The sequence below is a fragment of the Chiloscyllium punctatum genome, chromosome 25 (genome assembly GCF_047496795.1).
Source record: "Chiloscyllium punctatum isolate Juve2018m chromosome 25, sChiPun1.3, whole genome shotgun sequence".
NCBI classification, from domain to species: domain Eukaryota; kingdom Metazoa; phylum Chordata; class Chondrichthyes; order Orectolobiformes; family Hemiscylliidae; genus Chiloscyllium; species Chiloscyllium punctatum.
Window position 1 is genome coordinate 23,868,534 of NC_092763.1, and position 17,314 is coordinate 23,885,847.

General features: G+C 40.9%; 1 pseudogene; it reads left to right on the forward strand.

Annotated features, from left to right (window-relative positions):
* The first annotated feature begins 483 nt into the window (after positions 1 to 483).
* LOC140495627 (interferon-inducible GTPase 5-like) lies at positions 484 to 16,602 on the forward strand (annotated as a pseudogene).
* Positions 16,603 to 17,314: the final 712 nt, after the last annotated feature.

The window sequence follows — 17,314 nt, forward strand, 5'->3', positions numbered from 1 at the left end:
GACATGGACTAGTTGGACCGAAGGATCTGTTTCCATGCTATACATCTCTATGACTCTAAGTCTATGTATTGGGCTTAGTGTGTGTTGGGAATGCGCTGTTAACAATGACACCTACTAGGGATAAAATTCAATGCAAATTGCACCACTGAAGGTAGAAAAAAAAGCACAACTTGAAAACGCCCCACAATTAGAGAATGAAACATATTATATAGTTCCTATTTTTAACCCCACAGAGAAGTGCTGTGAGGAACAGATGGGAATATTTCCAGGAAGGAATTCAGCAAAAAGAGAATATTGTTGAGAATTCCATTGATTTTCAGCACTCGTTCCCTGTGAAGTATCAGCCACAGCTTGAACTCACTGGGTTGATTCATTTCAAATGCAGCCTTCACTATTTTATGTGCACTTGATAAGATCCTCAAGAACAACACTTAGCAGCTTGTGGGTCATAAGGAATGATGATCCTGTTTCACAGATGGAACAATGACTGGCGAAGTGCTGGGGCTAATATCAACTTCTGAAGAGGTAAGTGCTGTGAGGTCCGCCTGAAATTTTTAAAATTATATCAGGAGTTACTTTCCCGAGCAGGGGAGTTGTCACCACTACTTACACATCTCCCACAGATTTCCCTGCAATCTTGGCCAGTCTTTGGAGAAAGGTATCATCCAGACCAAGACATCTGTGGAAATATATTATTTCTCCAATCAGTATGGCAATGTCACAACCAAGGGAAACACCAGGAATTGGCACTGCCCCCATTGTGCCAGAAAGCATTGCCAACATCAAAACATTGTTTCTTCAGCTCTTTCCTTTTCTCAGCCATAGTCTCCAAATTTAGGTTTGAAAGAACCAGCAGGAACTCACTTTTCATATTCAGAAGATCATCTTCAATATCTTATTCAACTGCTTACATTCGTACAGATTCAGATCAAAGTTTGATATCAGGGTGATGAGATCCATTGTGGTTTCTGTATTACCAACTTCAGCTGCTCCTTCATCATTGCCCTGAAGTCTTGTTGTTTCCACACTATAGGGAAACTATGAATTTCTATGAACACCTCATCTTCTGCCTGGGCAGCCTACAGCCCAGAGACCTCAATATTGAGCCCTTCCCAGCCCCTCCCCCTCCCTTCCATTCCTCTGATTGGCCCTTCCTTCCAGCTACCAACCGGATTCATTCCTCTCATTGATGAATCAAGTCGTATCCTCTACCTGTGTTCACCTATCCCCACCTCACCTGAAGAAGGGTTACACCTGAAACGTCAACTTGTCCACCTGCTGATGATGCCTGGCTTGCTGTGCTCTTCCAGCCTCCTGCTTGTCTGGCTTGGATTCCAGCATCTGCAGTTTTCTTGTCTCCAACAACAGACTAAGGTAGTAGACACTTACACAGTGCAGTGTCACTCCTTAGAACATTCCCATACACTGCAATTCCACATTGCTGATGAGATGTAAACATTGTTGTGAACTAGCCATGGTGACAGCTAACTCATACAAATAAAATCCCACAACACACTGTGAAATAAATGACCAGCTAGTTTATATATTACACATTGTCATGCTCTCAGAACATCTCAACATGCATCATACCTAATTAGTTACTTATAAAACTGAGAAACATAGTAGCATGAGTATGCCATTCAGCCCCTTGAGCCTGCTCCACCATTTTAGTCCATGGCTGATCATCTAGCAAGAAATCTCACAGTCACTCACTTGAACTTTCTCAATAACAGAACATCTCTCTAGCTATATGGGTCTAAGAATTCAAAGATTGACCAGCATCAGAGTAAGCAACCTTTAAAACCATTTGGATCAGCACTTGAGATATCATAACATTTAGGGATATAGGACAAGTGCAGGAATTTGGAATTAGTGCACATTTTGTGTAGTTCTTGCTGGTACAGAGTTGATGGGTCAAAAGGCCTTCTCTCCACTGTATTATACTCTCAAATTGTGAAAAGGTTATCCTCCTCTCAACCCCAAATGATCTGCCTTTTATTCCGAGGGTATGCCTCTTGATAATAGATCCTATAGATGGAGGAAACATCCTTTATGCACTTAAAGAATTTTTAAAATCTCTATGAGAATACCTCTCCTCTTTTTTTAAAAACTCCAGAGATACAGTCCCAGTCTCCTCTACCTCTCTTCATGGGGCAGTCCCACCATCCCAGGATTCACTCTGGTGAACCTGCGCTGCACTCTCTCTCTGGCAAGAATACTTCTCTTTAGGCAAGGGGACTAGAACACAATGTCCCTAGTGCAGTCTCTCAAATGTTTTAAATAATGGAAGAAACATTTCTTTGCTCCTGTACTGAAATTATCTTGCCAATGAGGCTGACATGTCATTTACCTTCTGAATTGCTTGTTGCACATTAACTTGCAGTGGAACATGAACAAGAACACCCTAGCTCCTTTGTGCACCTACACATTCCAATCTCTCACCTTTTAAAAATATTCTGCAAATTCATTCCTCCTGACCAAGTGGGCAACCTCATGATTATCCATATTGATTGTGTCACACTTGTGCTCATTAATTCGGCCTCTCTAAATCGTCTTTGCATCTTCCTCACAGCTCATTCCCACAAATGTTTGTATTATCTGCAAACCTGGAAATACTACAAATAGCCCGTAGAACCACATCAGTGATGTAGATTGTGAATCGCTGGAGCCCAAGCACTGACCTTTGTGATGCCTCACTTTTCACAGACTGCTAACCTGAGAATGACCCATTAATTCCTACATTCTGCTGTTTATCTGCTTTAATTTTGTTTACCAACCTCCCATATGGAACCTCATTAAAGTTCAAATATCCAAATGTACCATAGCAAGTATGTTCTTCCTTAGAGGACCAGAATTCACACAATACTCCAGGAGCATGTACGGATTCCGTTTGTAATATCCTCAAAAAGCTCTATTATGTTTATCAAACAATATTTTCCAATCATAAGTAAATGTTGATTCTGTCCAATCAGACAATTATTTTCTAAATAAGCAAATCCTTGAGAATAGATTGTAGAATTTTCCTTACTACTGGTATCAGACTAACAGATCCATACATCCCTGTTTTCTCTCTCCCTTTTTTCTTAAGCTTTGGAGTTACATTTACAACCTTCAATCTTCAGGCACCATTACAAAACAAATATAATGTTGAAAGATAGTCACCAATGCTCCATTTTCTCTGTTGCCATTTCTTTCGACAGTCTAGCGTGAATGTCATCAGGTTCTGGAGATTTGTCAACTTTCAGGCCTGTTAATTTCTCTTACACTTCAGGAAGTGTATCTCATCTCTTTCTTTAGAAATGCCTGATATCCCTCCCTTTAGGAGTTATCTGAAAAACTTCTTCCTTGAATCAGATATTCCACCGTTCTGGAAGTGACTGATATCCCTTCCTTCATGGACTGTTTGAAATTCTTCCCTTCAGATGTGTGTGATATCCCTTCCTTCATGGTCTGTTTAATATATCTCTCACTTCGAAATTGTCATCCAGTCATCCCTTCAGTAAGTATCCCATATTCCTCCTTTCAGGAACTGTCTGATATCCCTGGCTTCAGAAAGTGCCTGATACCCCTACTTTCAGAAAGTGCCTGATATTGCTCCCCTAAGGTAGTGGCTGATGGCTCTTTATCAAAAGCCACAATTTGATCCTGAATGGAACACCAAGCCTGATGTCCCAGAGCTGGATACTTTCCAAACAACCCATTCAATTCTGTTGTTACACTCCTCAGATGTCCTCCCAGGAAGTGTCTGATATCTGCTTATTCAAGATCTTCTTATAATCTGTCCTTCAGGAGGAGACTGATATCCCTCCCTTCAGGAAGCGTCTGATATCCCTCTTGTCAGTGAATGTCTGATATCCTTCATTTCAGGAGCTAATATCCAAATCTTTAGGAGTTTTTGTCCACCTCTACCAGGAATAAATCCTGTTCTCACATTCAACAAATGAACATTACCATGTAAAACTGGAGCAGGAATGCAGTTTCCAGTCTCACAGATAGGGACATTATCACTGCACTCTTAGAGACTTTGTATAAAGGAGTAAGCTTAGCATTCTTAAAATATGCTTCAGATGCTTTCACTGCCCAGGTGAAGCGCCACAGTGTAAGATTCTCTCTAATGGTAGTGTTCTTATTTCAGATCTCCAGCATCCACAATATTTTGCCTTTTTTGTTGCTGTTACACTAGCCTGATTGAGCTTGTTCATCCAGGCCTCCATGCAACAATAGAGATATGTATCAGGTCTTACTCCTTTTCTACAGCAAGCAGATAGGGACCCGCATAGAGTCTGCTGTGTATTTCTGAAAAATAACTTAATTCACCAAATGAAATCTTTCCCAACACTGTTCCATGACTATCAATGTTCACTTGCAATGCTAACCTCTGCTGTGATTGCAATCCATGTCCTCTTTGTGATTATTGAACCTTTTGTGATGGCCCATAGGATATAAGACACCTCCTTGCCTTTGTATGTCTTCCAGAAATGTTTGCAGATCCAGGTCACTAAGCCAAGATGCAGACCCTCCCACTCTGACGTTCTAACACAACAAATATAAAATGTAAAGGGTCATGTGGTGCAATGCGCACAGACACATTTGTGTTTTCCATTCACAAAACATGCTTTACATCTCATCACTACGTCTTGCTGAAGAGTAGGTGGGGGTAAATTTCTCTACAAATAGCACAGGGTGCCATGGACTTTGCTGCTGTCACTTCCAGATAGCCTTCCCTTCAGACCATGATTGATTGACTGGTCTAATCGCTTCTTCTTGTGCCATCCCAGTGTGGAGCTGCGAGGGACCTGACCTATGGTAAATTAAGCGGGCGCATGCTGATGGATGACCAGTAAGAGGAAAAGTGATTGGGGAAAAGCTATTACAATGTCATATTGGATCAGACATTATCAAATGCACAAAATACCCTGCATTGATGCAGAATATCACCAATGAATAGCACGAGTCAGTGGTGTGAAGATGCAAACTTCTCCATGGCTATGTCTGGTGAGCCTCTCCATACTTTATGTTATTGAGTGTGTAGTGATTGTAACAAGGTCAGCCAGGTAGACCTAGTACAACATGACATCTCTGATTGGTACTGTTAATCTGGTTCAGTCAGGAGCCCTGGCTGACAGATAGAAACAGGATTGACAGACCTCCTGTTCACTCAGAGAGCTGTCTCTCAGGAAGTTGGATTGTGTCAAAGACTCTCCACATGCAAATAAAGGATGACTCAGTGACAGGAGACCAGCCCCTGGAATTATTTCAGAGTGCACTCATTCAGTACTTCGGAATTGGCAACAACAATTATTACTTTTTCTATGGGTCACCTGTCACAGGGACAGCAAGCAGTTTGATAACATTTCAGGACTTTGAACGCTTCTGACTGCTCAGTGATGTCTCCATGAAGGCAAAGGAACAAAACATACACCTCCCACCTCACAAATACACCAGCTTATCAGCCTATTACTAAAACCTGAATGAGTAGCCCAAATTTGCTGTTCCCACCTCTCCTTCTATACAACGTCCAGGGGTGGTAATCCCAAAATCTACTGCCTTTTCCTCATCAATCATTCTTGTCACCTCCTCAAAAAACTCAATCACGTTGGTAAGACATGATTTTCTCCGGACAAACACATACTATCACTAACAAATCCATTTGCTTTCAAATGTGAATAAATCCTGTCTCTCAGTATCTTTTCCAATAGCTTCACCACTGGTGTCAGGCTCACCGGCCTGTAATTATCTTAATTATCTCCTGGTCCCTTCTTAAACAAAGGAACAAGATCGTTATGCAATCTGAGATGGCCGTCTTCACTATACCACCAATTTTGGTGTCATGTGCAAACTTACTAACCACACCTATGTTCTCATCTAAATAATTTATATATATGACAAACAAAAGAGGGCCCAGCATTGATCCCTGTGGAACACTGCTGGACACAGGCCTGCAGTCCAAACAAACCTCCCACCATCAATCTGTGTCTCCTGCCATCGGGCCAATTTTGTATCTGACTGGCAAGCTCACCCTGAATCCCATGTGATCTAACTTTACTAATTAGTCTACAATGCGGAACCTTGTCAAAGGCCTTATTAAAATCCAAGTAAATAACATCCACCACTCAGTCCTCAATCTTCTTGGTTACTTCCACAAAAAGCTTAATCAAATTTTTGAGACACAATCATACGGGATTGATAAGGCCAGAGATGGAGTATTGTGTGCAGTTCTAGAATCTGTACTATAGGAAAGATGTGACAGCACTGGAGAGGAGATTTACTAGGATGTTGCCTGGACTGCAGAGTTTCAATTATGAAGAAAGATTAGACAGACTGGCATGATTTTCTTAGAGACAAAAAATCTGCAGAATCCAAAATAGACAGGTAGAAAACCAAAAGAACACAGCAGGCCAGGCAGCATCAGGAGGTGGAGAAGTCAGCATTTTGGGTGTAACCCTTCTTCAGGACTTATGCCCAAAACATCGATTCTCCTGCTCCCTGAATGCTGTCTGACCTGCTGTGCTTTCCCAGCAACACACAGTTATATCTAAAGTATTAGCACACTATGATCCCAAGGGAGATGTGCTACTAACATGCTGTATGGTATCGGGGTGGTGTTGGCTAACCAGTGGCCCACAGAGACAAACACCCAAAAGCATAAGCTTCCTGGACTTTGGCTGATGCTGAAAGAAAATACACCCAGACAGAGAAGGAAGGTTTGGCAGTCATCTTTGGTGTGAGAAAGTTCCACCATTACATTATGGACATTAATATGTAATAGTAACAGATTACAACCCCTTAAAAGGGTTACTTTAAGAAGATTAGACAGTACCACCCACAGCTTCTGGTCAAATTCAGCGATGACATCTTTTTCTGAGTGCGTACAATTACAAGTTGGAACACCACCCAGGAGGCCAAGTAGCAAATGTGGATACCTTGAGCCACCTCTCACTTGCAGATACACCACAGGTGGTGCCACCACTACAGTCCTGGTTTTAAACTTTATAGACTCCCTTCCAGTCACCACTGACAATATCAGACAGTGGACAGAAAAGTATTGCATCCTGGCCAAACTAAAACAGCTGGTGGCAGGAGAAACAAAAGGGCCATCACACAGTAAAACTGAAATCTTGCTGTACGCAGCAAGAGCATAACATTGTAGAGGATGGTATTTTATTATGGGGAGCATAATAATCTGGATTGTACATGACACTGTACTATTCAGTACTGCTATTTGCTCTGCTTAATTTTGTACACCATTATGTCCTTAGGCCTTGCCACAGGCACTGGGTGTGCATGTGGTTAATTTGGGTCTCTAACTTAGTCTGGTACCATCTCTTGGCATCTCTAATGGCCTTGCAGAGGCCGTATCTGGATTTCCTGTAAAGTTCTGGATCATTCCATTTGAATGCTGTATGCCTGATGATGAATTTCTTCCAAGACGCTTGGGTCGCAAGAGGCAGGCTATAGCCTGGTACATACCACCAGTCTCCAAGGCAGAGTCGGCGAAACAGGACTTGGTACGTAAACACCCAAGGAGAAGCACAGGAAAAAGAATGGTCCTACTTCCCAGGACTTGAAGGGGGAGGGATGTAATGATTGGAACGAGGTCAGCCAAGTGCATATCAGAATATGATTTCCCTAAGTGGATCAAGTTAACAGCCGCTGTCAGGGAGTCCTGACTGACAGATATAAACAGGAGTATCAGGAGTTCTGCTCACTCTCAAGGTCAGGTCTGTACTAGCTGAGTTAGTGTCATATACAATGTATGTTTAAATAAAGGGTGACTTGGTGAGGCGACGTTGGCCTTTGTGGAATTCTTTCAACTTAGTTTTGCATCATCAGAAATTTTAAATACATTGCTTCTGATCTCTTTGTTCATGTCATTGACAGAGATTGCAAATCCCAAGCCCCTATCACTGATCATTGTTGCTCAACACTACTCATTGCCTGCCGAGTTGAAAATGCCATATTTATGTCCATAATAGACAGACAGGAGGCTGGAAGAACACACTGTGCCAGGCAGCATCAGAAGGTGGAGAAGTCATAGAATCACAGAGTCATAGAGATGTACAGCATGGAAACAGACCCTTTGGTCCAACCTGTCCATGCCAACCAGATATCCCAACCCAATCTGGTCCCAATCTAGCACCTGGCCCATATCCCTCCAAACCCTTCCTATTCATATACCCATCCAAATGCCTTTTAAAAGTTGCAATTGTACCAGCCTCCACCACTTCCTCTGGCAGCTCATTCCATGCCTGTACCACCCTCTGTGAGAAAATGTTGCCCCTTAGGTCTCTTTTATATCTTTCCTCACTCACCCTAAACCTATGCCCTCTAGTTCTTGACTCCCCCATCTCAGGGAAAAGACTTTGTTGTATTTATCCTATCTATGTCCCTCATAATTTTGTAAACCTCTATAAGGTCCAGGGAAAACAGCCCCAGCCTGTTCAGCCTCTCCCTATAGCTCAAGGCCTCCAAACCTGGCAACATTCCTGTGAATCTTTTCTGAATCCTTTCAAGTTTCACAACATCTTTCCAGTAGGAAGGAGACCAGAATTGCATGCAATATTCCAACAGTGGCCTAACCAATGTCCTGTACAGCCGCAACATGACCTCCAACTCCTGTACTCAATACTCTGACCAATAAAGGAAAGCATACCAAATGCCTTCTTCACTATCCTATCTACCTGTGACTCCACTTTCAAGGAACAATGAACCTGCACTCCAAGGTCTCTGTTCAGCAACACTCCCTAGGACCTTACCATTAAGTGTATAAGTCCTGCTAAGATTTGCTTTCCCAAAATGCTGCACCTCGCATTTATCTGAATTAAACTCCATCTGCCACTTCTCAGCCCATTGGCCCATCTGGTCAAGATCCTGTTGTAATCTGAGGTAACCCTCTTCGCTGTCTACTACACCTCCAATTTTGGTGTCATCTACAAACTTACTAACTGTACCTCTTACGCTTACATCCAAATCATTTATACAAATGACAAAAAGTAGTGTACCCAGCACCGATCCTTGTGGCACTCCCAGAAGAAGGGCTACACCCAAAACGTTGACTTCTGCACTTCCTGATGCTGTCTGGCTCGCTGTGTTCTTACAGCCTCCTGTCTGTCTATTTTTGATTACAGCATCTGCAGTTTTTTTGTCTCTAACTATATTTATGTCCATAATCATTCAACCAAGAAAAATTCCATCCCCAGCTTTTAAAGTATCATTTACAATTTTCACACCGGCTTACCGAATTTACTCATGCTTGAATCTTGAGGTCAAATTGTTCATAATGGCTATTAAGAGCAGCCATTCTGCATTTCCTATCAGGTCATTGAACCCTAGTGATTCACTGAAGTAACTGCTATTTCCACACACCAGTTAACTTTCACATTCTACCACACAACCTAATTATGAAAGCTTTAAAGGGAAACCTAACATGGCTTTCTCATATGGTTAACTATTCGCGTGTTGATCCAGCAATTTGCAATTATCACCATCTATGGATAAATATTCTCCTGCGTGAGTAGTGCACAGGCAAATAAAACTCCCAGAACTCCCTCATTCTATTACCAAGGTTTTGTATAAATAAACATTATTTCTATTCCCTTGAATTCCAATCCACTAGACATAAAGGCCAGCACTCCATTAGATTTTCAGATTATTTTCTGTATGTGTCAAACACATTTTCAAATGATCTAATTCAACCTCAAGTACTGAATCTTTCCAGAGTAAAGCAACAGGGTAGGCCAGTTAGAACTGGGATGATGAGAAATTTCATCATCCTGAGTGGTAAGCTGATGGAATTCTCTGTCACAGAAAGAGTTTGAGGCTGAAACATTGAATATTTTCATGGAAGAGATAGATATATTTCTTCCTTCTAAAAGGATGAAAGGATATGGGGAGAAAGAGGAAATAGGGTCCTGAGTTGAATGATCAGCTATGATCATGTTGAATGACAGAGTCAATTCAAAGGGCTGAATGACATACTCCGGCTCTTATTTTCTACGTTTCTGTGAAACCCAGTCATTCCCAAACATCTTGCTGTTTCAAAGCTTGAAACTTTCTGCAATCCCTCTGTGAAAACTGTGAGAGTGGCTGGAAGATTATTGAGAGCCGGGGGGGCAATGTTGACTTTAGGAAGGATTGTGAACACAGTTTCCCAATCTAGACAGTTGATCACTTATTGTAATTTTCTGACAGTTTGTTGATAAGCAGCAGTTCAAAATTAGATAAAGGAAATACACAACCTGTGACAAATGTGAATGTTTTACTAATCCCAGAATCATTCTGTAGAACGGGGAGGGGGGGGATAGAGGCAGCACACTCTCAAATCCCACTGATCCTATGTCCTTCTGTGCTGATCTCTTGTCATATTTGATTGTCTTTGTACCAACAGTCTTTGTTCTTCCGTTGAATTGATGTGGAGAATCTCCTGGCCTTCCCCCTTGGCAGATGGTATGGCTCGTCTCCCTGGATTTTGTTTCTCCTTCCTCCCCATCTGTTCCTGTTAATATTCCTTTTATTAGGGGTTGGTCATTTTCCTGTCTAACCCTCTTGGCCCGTGGCCATTAGGCAGCCACTCATGACCATTATCCCTCTGTCCATCTCAATCTACAGATTAGTTTTCAGCCCTTCTGGGATCAAAATCCTTCTTCTTTCTCATATGCTACACTGAAAGTGGGAGAGAGTAACGTCTGATACTCTTTTACATGTTTTCAAGTCAAGATTTGTTTGCATTTGCTGTTACTAATATGACACAGTTAGATGAGTTCTTATGCTGCAGAAAAATATCAAAAGAAGGAATGCTGAGTTAACACAGGTTTTTGGCAACCCCCAATTTACAATAGTAACAAGTAAGAAGGCATACTAATGAGGGGAAGTAGCCATTACTCCTCTGGGCTCACAGTCCAAACATTTCAGCATGTAACTCCACTTAGGGTCACTGGTCCCACTTTGGGAACATGAAATCCATCCCAAATGTGTAGCTATTTAACAACTGACCTGACACTAGATTGTGTACTGCTATCATTTAAATTAGCAGGAAGTAGGGTTTACTGTCTATCTGAGAAGCAATGTACCTTAGTTTAGAACTTTTTTGCAATTGTCTCCTCAGTTTAGAGTGTGAGCCGAGAATATGAGGAACTTGTCTCATAAGGGAGAGTGTAACCAGTAAGTCACAGTTAACACAGAAGTGCAGAAGCTATTGAGGAATATGTTTCAATGTTTGTTGTATAACGTAAGCAATAAACTCATTTGAACTATTCTAATCCTTGATGCTACAGATTAGTAATGCAGGTGGAAAAATAGTACTGTGCTCTCAAACCAATACACCTAAGTTTTATTCTAACAGTAATATGGAACAAGGAAATAACGAGAAGTTGTCAATCATTATTTTGTTGACTGCTTACCTGTCTGGTAGGATTCTCTCTGACAATAACTGAGGCAATCCTATAGTAGAGTATTATTGATTAGGTTACAAGAATGTCATCCTTTAAATGGGGTGTGATATCAGATAGTTACACAGTTTGACTGGTTCCCTCTCCCCTCCCAGTACAGAACTGAAATTGAATCCAGTGTAAACTGGATCAAGGTGTTGATGTCTTTGCAGCTCCAGAAGGACTCTCCAGAAGGATACACAAAGGTAAGATCAAGAAATGGAACATATTAAGAATATTCATCTAATTGAGTTGCAGCTTGGCTTTGGCAATCCCATAAATCTCCTGATAGACTTGGTGTTTGACCAGGAGCCAATAATGACAAAGACAAAGTAGGTAGGAAAAGACAATGGCAGATGCAGGCAAAAGCCTAAACCTGATAACCTTTGAACTGATTAGCTCTCCAGACCATTTCAGAGGGCAGTTAAGAGTCTACCACAATTGCTGTGGACCTGGAATCACGAAGGGATGACAGTCTTCTTTCCCAAAAGGACATTGGTGGCCCAGTTGGGTTCTCCATGACAATTGCCAATAAACATGTCACTACTCAGCTAGCTTTTATACTCCAATATTAAAATTTGAGTCAAAATTTCACTACCTGCCATAATTTGATCAAACACAGGTCACCAGATTATTAGCCATTTTCTCTGGATTACCACTCTAGTGATATTACAAGTATGCATCACCTCCTGAGAGAAATTTGGTTCAATATTTTGAATTGAAATTAGATGTTTAAAAACCATAAAAAGAAACTGTAAATTCATTATGTTGTTCATCGGCCAGTAACTGTCTGTCAGTGCTATTTGCAAGTAGTTCTGCTATTACGCAGTAGTTGCATTCCTGTGTGACCCCACGCTATACAAAGATCGTGCAATACAAATATACTTGAAGTATACAACAACGTATACTTCAATGCACTGAGAGTACAGGTCTCCTATCCTTTGTCTTGATTATATGGGTCGGACTGATGTTACTCCTTGCAAATTTCATGAGTCAGCAAAAGCTGGGAGCTGTTTTCCTTGTGTATGTGTCAAGTTTCAGATCTAGACCAGATTGTCTTTCATTGTCAACCTTCAAAGGCAGAAATGGCTAACCAATGGAACATTATTTAAGTGTGATCAGGTGTGCAAAGTGACACCTTGTCCCATAACTGCACTTTTCTTGATGTTCAGAGTAAAGGAGACCCAGGTTCTGCCATGGGAGACAGAATGAGTATTTACAGCTGAATTTCTATGTTGGTGGCTCGGACAATGCAGAGGTGGTTTGGATAGGAGGAAAGGTGTGTATATGGGGTTATATTATAATCATCCAAGATCTTATTAAATAGTTTTAAAGCAGGATTTAACTACTAAATCACATAATTGGCCCACTTTCCAGTCCCTGTGGATATGACTGAATCACCAGGCAGCAATTCTATCATCTCAATGATGTAAGAAATGTAGAAACCTGGACAGAAATCCACAGAAGATAGTTTTGCTATGATGTGTGAGGATCTGAAACCAGAATACAGGCTGAGGTAAATAGTTGTTGTCAGGAACAACTGCTTAACAGATGTTCTTAATAACTTAGGTGGCAGTAAAATGGCTTCTCGATGCAAATAACATGACAAAATGGCTTCTAGGCTGTAAATTGACAATTCTGCTATAGCTGCATAATTGACTAACCACAGTCTGCTTCAATAGAGATTAGCAGACAACACTCCCTTTACAGCATATAAATAACTAGACTAGATAAGACGTTACTGGCCTTTCTTACTGACCTTCAGATGTAGGTGCAATGGCTTGGTTAGTGAGATAAGGGTGACCTGAATGTTGGAAAATAAAGTTGGTTCCCAGGAAATACAATTGGGCCAAGTAACTGTCAAATAAAGCAATATCTTGTATAGGTTGGTAATTGTCTGAATGTACTATGCGATCATAGCCAGTTCTTTAAGAAAAGTACAAAAATGTCTTTGTTTTAAGCTATGTCTGCAGCTCCTCAGAGGAATACGGATGTATATAACCTCTGTGTTTCCGGGTGCTCTGTACCTGGCCGTATGAACAAATAAAGAATGAAGTCTTAAAGAACCAGACTGATTGTGAGTGCTTATTGACTGATCATGGAACACCTGAGATACATGATTGTTAGTCTCACAAGTGACAGTTTCAAATTAAGAGTAGATATATTTTATTGTTTCGCTACATACTATTCATACAAACAACAAACACAAACACTGCATACACCCTAGTGAATAAATGGAGAATGTAGAACAGAGTTGAGAACCACCCAACATCTTAGTTCTCCTCAAGACTGTCCTTCATTTCTTCATGGGTGGAGTTTATCCTGTTATGTTGGTTAGCTTTTTGAGTATTAACCATCTTATACAAAGCAGTAACACTCAATCAACTTCCACTTATTTTAAAATGTTGCTGCACATGTCCTTTCATTATTTTTCCATGCTCATTCCTTTTAAGGCTGTTTGATCCACATCCTTATGTGGTCCCAGTTGCAACTCTCTTTGACTCAATCATTGTCAAATGTAACATTATTTAAGAACATAGAAACAGCACACGGCCATTCAATCCATCAATTCTGTCCTATCATTCTGTATGATCTTACTATGCCTTTTGCCCACCCAATCCACGTAACCCACGACATCACTAGTAATCAGAAATCCATCAATCAATCTCGATTTTAAACAGACTCAAACAGTCAGTTTCCACCATCCTCTGGGTGGAGAATTCCAAAAGATCCCAACCCGCCGAGTAAAAAACATTCTCCTCATCTCAGTCGCAAGTGTCATATCCCCACTTTTTAAATTGTGTCCTCCAGTTCGAAACTCCATAACAAGGGCACCCATCTGACCAGCATCTATTTTGTCTCTCTCTTTAACCATTTGTATTTTTCAATGAGGTCATCTCACATTCTTTGATACTTGGAGATAAAAAACCCAATATGCTCAGTCTCTCTTCAGAAGACAGTCCTGTCATTCTGGGTATAGTGCAACCTTGGTTGCACGCCCTGTCTCACAATCATGTCGTTCATGAGATAAAGACACCAGAGCCTTGAAATCCTTATACACAAGTGGAATAATACAAACCTTAAGCAGTGTCCAATAAGTCAGATTGGTGACCTCTATCACAGATTAAATTTGAATTATTTCTTCACCATTTTTAAACACTTAATTGCTTAAACTCACTCTACTTATGTTTTATCTTTTCTAAATCATGTCGGTTGCACTCTCACCAATTTGGGGTGTGAGCAAATACCCCAGGGTGCACACCAGGATAACATAGAGCAGAAATGCTTCAATGTCACATATGCCATTTTTTTAAAGGAGGCCTTAAATTGGAGTCCCATTGGTGCTCTCAAGTGGATGGAAGCAATTCCCAGATACTATTGGAAGAAGAGAAAGTTAGAACTCCCAGTTCCCAATCTATGATCCTCTTTCCATCAATAATGCTAAAATAGATCAAATAGTTCTCCATGTCATTGCTACATATGGAACCTTCATACATACATTAGCTATCACATTTGGCTACATCACAACAGTGATTACATTTCACTAATTAATTAATTAAGTACAATATATAGGTGGTTCCAAATATGTGACAATATGTTTCATATATAAAAGCTTTTTATATTAAGGAGGAACTAAACATCTTGGTTTTTTTTCCTCAGAGATCAGATGGCCCAGTTTTTTGAATCCCTCATTCTTCAGTCTGGAAGAGTTTAATACAATGAATGCTGCTTATAAAACAGATGGAGTGCAGGTGGGAATACCACTGATACAGAACAAGTCAGATGATCTGGACAATACAGAGCTGAACATCGCAGTGGCAGGACAAGCAGGTGTTGGGAAACCTACCTTCATCAAAGCAATGTATCAACTTAAGAAAAATTTAACGGAGCAGGTCAAGTTGCCAATACAGACAATACAACAGAGTCAGTTGGATACAAACATTCCAAACTACTGAATGCTTGCTTTTGGGATCTGCCAGAAATTGGATCAAAATTCCAAACAAATAGGTGCCTGAATGGACTGCATTTTGAAAGATATGATTTCTTTATCATTATCTCATGCCAAAGAGATTAAATGATTGGGGAAGAATTTCTACTTCATTCAATCTAAAATTGACAATTATCTCGAATCAATGAGGAAGTGGGGGTGGGGGCGCATTTAGTGAAGAGAAAGAACTGGAGAAGATCAGGAATCAGTGTCAGAAACTTGCAAGAAGCAGGGATCCCATCACCCATTGTACAATCCTGGAATCCCTACAGTGTGGAAAGGAGCCCTTCAGCCCAACCAGTCCACACCAACCCTCCAAAAGGTAACCCCAGACCAATTCACCATACCCTATATTTACCCCTGATTAATACACCTAACCTACACATCCCTAAACACTATGGGCAATTTAGCATGGCCAATTCACCAAACCTGCAGATCTTTGGCTTGTGGGAGGAAACCGGAGCACCCAGAGGGGACCTATGCAGACACAGGGAGAATGTGCAAACTTCACATAGACAGTCTCCTGTCACAGACTGAGGCAGCAGTGCTAACCATTGAGCCACCGTGCTGCCCCAATTGTCATCCTGATATCAAGTTATGAGTTGAATCTGTATGACTTTAATCTGCTCACAAGCTCTTGAAAGTGTTCTTGTGAATATGCAGAACTAACATACTGGACCTTCCAAATTTAAACACAGACTGTAGAGATGAAAAAGAAAAAGTTAAAGATAAGAATATGGAAGTTGGCAATATATTCCGGAACAGCGGAGCAGTGCCAGGTGTTCACATCAGGCTTGTTTCTCATAATGAGAGCATGATTAAAGAAATAGCAAATTTTCATCAATGTCTGGGTCTGAATGATTCCTCTCTTCAAAAACTGGCCAAAAGTGCAGGGAAACTTGTGCAGGATCTGAAAGCAGTGGTGACAACTCCCCTGGTCGGGAAATAACTCAAGATTTAATTAAAAGGTTGAAGTGGGGCTATGCTGATGAAGACATTTCACTAAGTAGGCTTGCCTCCAACACCTCATGGAACATTCAATGCATCGTTGCAGCAGGATTGTCATTTTATATGGCCTGCCAGCTGCTGAATTGTGTACTTGATGATCTTACAGAGAACGTACAGAGAGTGGTGACGGCTGCATTTGGGACTAAATCCGATGAGTCCACGCTGTCTCTGATATTGTAAAAGTGTTTATCCCTGAAAGTTACAGAAATTCTGCTTCAGAATATTCCCTTTTTGGAAATCAATTTCTGGCAATTTACTTAATCTGTGTAAGGCATGCCTTTGGATCTTGTCTGTGTTTTCACGGTGTAGACCTACACAAAGTTCTCTGTTCATATCACTCCTATTGTCTCTAATTTATAGTGGCTCCCAATCAACCAATATCCGGATTATAAAACTGTCATCCTGTCATATCCCTCCAGGTTATTGCACCACCCCCCTATCTCTAATCAGCAACCGTCCCAAAAGATACTTGAACTTCTCCAGTATGATTACATGACTGTCTAATTCTTGTTTCGTGAGCATATCCAATATTATTTGCTCTATTGCTGGTGGCCACAATTCAGTTGCCTAGGCAGCAATCTCTGAAAAGTTTTCCCAACAGTTCACCACCTCGTGACTTAATTTCCTCCTTAAAATACCCCTTAAAATCTCACTCTTTCACCAAATCTTTGGTAATCTGACCACTCCCCTCACCACCAACACTCAGCAGTAGCAATGCATACCATCTACAAGATGTACTGCATAAATTCACCAAAGATCCTTAGAAAGCACTTTCCAGACCTAGATCCACTTCCATCTAGACATTCAAGGGAAGCAAATACATGGGAATACCACCCACTGCAAGTTTTCGTCCATATATATCCTGACTTGGAAATATATCATCGTTCCTTCA